The 4,156-nt window shown below is 45.4% G+C and overlaps 1 protein-coding gene across 1 annotated transcript in view; it reads right to left on the bottom strand.

Annotated features, from left to right (window-relative positions):
- LOC119421421 (histone deacetylase 5) overlaps positions 1-3,133 on the bottom strand; it is a gene marked incomplete at its 3' end in the record, with an annotated part of 271,884 nt that extends 268,751 nt beyond the window's left edge. The window contains 1 exon segment of the mRNA XM_037688782.1: positions 2,874-3,133.
- Between the last annotated feature and the right edge of the window lie 1,023 nt (positions 3,134-4,156).

The raw sequence follows: 4,156 nt of genomic DNA, 5'->3' as shown, positions 1-4,156 counted from the left end.
GATTTGTAGACATACAGGAGTATTTTGAACTGGATTCGAAAGTGAACCGGTAGCCAGTGCAGTGAGGCCAAAACTGGTGTAATGTGCTCTCTTTTGCCTGTACTGGTTAAAAATCGAGCTGCTGCATTCTGGACCAGTTGTAGTCGTGCAATGGAGGTCTGACTGATACCAAACAGGAGCGAATTGCAGTAATCAAGCCTAGATGTAATGACTGCATGTATTACTGTCTCCAGATTATTTTTGGACAATATGGGCTTCAGTTTAGACAGCTGCCTCAGTTGGAAGAAGCATGATTTAACGATCATGTTTACATGATTGTTAAGCTTCAGGGAAGGGTCCATTATCACGCCCAGATTAGTGACTCTTTGTTTTTCTGACAGGGTTAGAGTGGATAGGTCGATGCAGTGGTTTGTGATTGTGTTGTTGGGAGGGAACAACATGACTTCAGACTTCTTTTCATTGAAGCTTAAGAAGTTTAAAGCCATCCAATCCCTGATGTCAGCCAGGCAGTCGAGCAGAGGTTGAATAGAGCATGTACCATTGTGTCTTAGTGGGAAGTAAATTTGACAGTCATCGGCATAGAAGTGGAAGGGCATGTTGTGTTTCCGGAAAATAGCACCAAGCGGCAGCAGGTATAAAGAGAATGGTTGAACTGGTTGAAACTGTCCAGATGACCTGAATCCAAAAATGTTGGATTGTATACCTGGATTATTGAGCATGGACTTTGTTGTTTTCAACCAGTTTGACAAGACTGTCAACAAGGAAGAGGGCCGGCAATGGAGGAGGGGGCGTACCAAAGAGACCATCTTATCACAAGCAGAACTGGTTTGTTCCACTTTGGAGTAAGCTGTTCGAGGAAGAATCGGTTTTGTTGTGGGTTTCATTGACTGATGAAGCCTTCTGGACAGAAGGCGAAACATTTCAGCAAAATAAAAAAGAAACTGTCCAGATGACCTGACTGAAAAATGTTGGATACAATTTATGGTTTATAAATTACAGTTCAGATGTTTTTGTGCAAACTTGCACAGGTTTTGAAATTCTGTTAAATATTTACTAAATATGAATCAATGTGGTTAAGACTGTGAAGTCCGTATATTTCATATTGGGGTTTTGAAAATATAACAAATGTTAGAGCAATATGGTTAAAAATAATTGAAGTCTGTATTTTATTTTGAGTTAAAGGTTAATGTAATAAGGTAGGCTGAAGTATGTTTACTTTTGTATTTATATATTTTGAATTATTTGTCTGTGATGGACTGGAGACCTGTCCAGGTGTCCCCCACCTCTCGCACAGTGATGGCTGGATATGGGCACCAGTGACACCAGTGACTCGAAAAGGAAGAAGTGGGTAAAGATGATGGATGGATAAATTATTTGTCTCTAGATTTTTATTTTATTTTGTTTTTTTTTTTGTTTTGGGGGGGGGGGGGGGTAAGTCAGGCTTCTAAGCTAACCTAATACTGGTAATTTAAGTTACAGAATTTTATGCACTCCTATATTTTTTCCTATTTTTGGTAGAAATTTAAAGTGAATAAAAATGATTTGATACAGTAAGGAACTAAAATGACTGTTTTAAATAAATGTTCTATTTGTTTACATTGTTGTTTAATCTTTTCAGCTTGTCAGTTACATAACTGAAACTAAATTTATGACAATTTCAATAGAAAAATCGTTTCTGATGTTAAAAAAATCGATTTTGAATTGTATCGTGACAACAAAAATTGGAATTGAATCGGATTGCCAGACACTGAGAGATTCGCACCCCTAAGTGGCAATGCCCCCGATGTCCATGCAACGTTGCAAAGGCGTGTCAGCCAAGACAGCCCCACAACATCCAGAGCCTCATGCATATCAGGGTGAATCTCATCCACTCCCGGAGTCCTGCCGCCTCTGAGCTTTTTAACTACCTTGGTGACCTCAGCCACAGTTATGGACAGATCAACCACAAAGTCCCCTGACTCAGCTTCCTCCATGGAAGACGTGCTGGTGGGATTGAGAAGGTCCGAGAAGTATTACAACAATTTTCAGTCAGGTCATCTGGACAGTTTATTTTTTTTGTGTGTGTGCTGAAACATTTCACCTTCCATCCAGAAGGCTTCATCAGTCAAGGAAACACACAACACAAAACTGATTCTTCCCCCAACAACTTACTCCAAAGTGGAACAAACCAGTTATGTTGCTGCTAAGATGGTCTCTTTGGCATGCCCCATCCTCCAGTGCCGGCCCTTTCCCTCGCTGACAGTCATGTCAAACTGGTTCAAAACCAACAAAGTCCATGCTCAACAATCCAGGTATACAATCCAACAATTTTCAGTCAGGTCATCTGGACAGTTTCTTTTCTATATGAATAAACTCATTTGAATTGAATTACATGCTTACAGAGCACTTCCTCTTTCCTTATAAAAGTAAGAGCTATTCCTTCAGGTTCACGTTTTGTTTTAGATGATTCTAATTTACTTTACAAGTATTCCCACTAAATTTAGCTGCTCCTGGGATGTGTAGTGTTGGTTTCTGGTAACCAGGGATCATTACTTGTTGGCTGGTAGCTACAAGCAGCCATCAGGACACAGTTAATTGCTGCCATCTGTCAGCTTAATGCTTCCACCCTGTCTGCTGGCTGCTTACCCGTTAGCTGTGTTTAATTATCTTCGCAGAAACATCTGGACTGACTAACTAATAAACCTGGTTCATTGGGGGAAGCTGCGTTTGAGCTAGCTAACCGCTAACAGTCAGTCTGTGGCACGAACAAAATGTCACTACTCCGCTCGGTGAAAAAATGTAAAATCATTTTGTCTGGACACATTATTCCTGAACGGTCTCACGCACACGCTCTGACACACTAGCACGCGCGCACACACCCACTGTCACGGTACCGTGAATATCGGCGCTGCTCCGGTCGCCACTTGTCGGCTCTCTGGTCGCAGCAGAGGCTGGGTCGGAGTGGTCCAACTCTCCCCCCACAGGCGTCTCAGGCTGTCCACGAAACGAAGGACGTCTCTCACCAATCCTGTCGTCGCACCTACTCCATGTTTCCAGTCTGCTTGTAGCGGTCGATCGCTAACGCGCACGCCCTCTTTTCTTTCACTAACAACAACATTACTAAGTTACGTCCCCCTGCTGTCACGTGACCAGTCTTTGCAGCTAAAAATAGATTCAGCGTAAACGACCAAGGCAGAGACACAGACAGGCGGCACGCTGCAAGACAGACAGGCAGGCAGCTGACAGACGTACAGTGACCTGGCAGAGAGACAAACAGGCAGGCAGCTGAGAGAGTACAGTGACCTGGCAGAGAGACAGACAGGCAGGCAGCTGAGAGACGTACAGTGAACTGGCAGAGAGACAGACAGGCAGCAAGCTGAGGCACAAACAGACAGCAGGATGAGAGACATAAAGGCAGCAGGCTGAGAACTGACATGTTGACAGGCTGAGAGATGGACAGGCAGAAGGCTGAGACACAGACAGGTGGCAAGCTAAGAGACAGACAGGCAGCGGGCTGAGACAAAGACAGGCGGCTGGCAGATAGAAGGACAAGCAGTTGGCTGAGAGACAGACGGTAGGCTGAGAGACAGGCAGGTAGATGGCTGAGACAAAGACAGGAGGCTGGCCGATAGAAGGACAAGCAGTTGGCTGAGAGACAGACAGGCAGGAGGCTGAGACACAGACAGGCAGCAGGCTGAGAGACAGATAGGCGGTTGGCAGAGAGACGGACAGGGACTAGAAGGAGAGACAGACAGGCAGCAGGCTAAGAGCCAGACAGCAGGCTGAGAGACGGGCAGGCAGTAGACTGAAAGACAGGCAACAGGCTGAGAGACAGACAGGCAGCATACTGACAGACAGACAGGCAGTAGGCTGAGACACAGAAAGGCAGCAGGCTAAGAGACAGACAGGAAGCAGGTTGAGAGACAAACAGGCTGCAGGCTGAGAGACAGACAGGCATCAAGCCAAGAGACAGACAGGCAGTAGGCTGAGATACAGACAGGCGTCAAGCCAAGAGACAGACAGGCAGTAGGCTGAGATACAGATAGGAGGCTGGCAGTGAGATGTACAGGCAGCAGGATAAGAGACAGACAGCAGGCTGAGAGACAGACAGGCAGCAGGAAGACAGACATACAAGCAGAAGGCTGAGAGACAGACAGGCAGCAGGCTAAGAGACAGA

Source organism: Nematolebias whitei, chromosome 15 (genome assembly GCF_014905685.2).
Source record: "Nematolebias whitei isolate Nwh7 chromosome 15, NemWhi1, whole genome shotgun sequence".
In the NCBI taxonomy this organism is placed as follows: Eukaryota; Metazoa; Chordata; class Actinopteri; order Cyprinodontiformes; family Rivulidae; genus Nematolebias; species Nematolebias whitei.
This window is presented reverse-complemented; position numbering and strand designations above follow the sequence as displayed.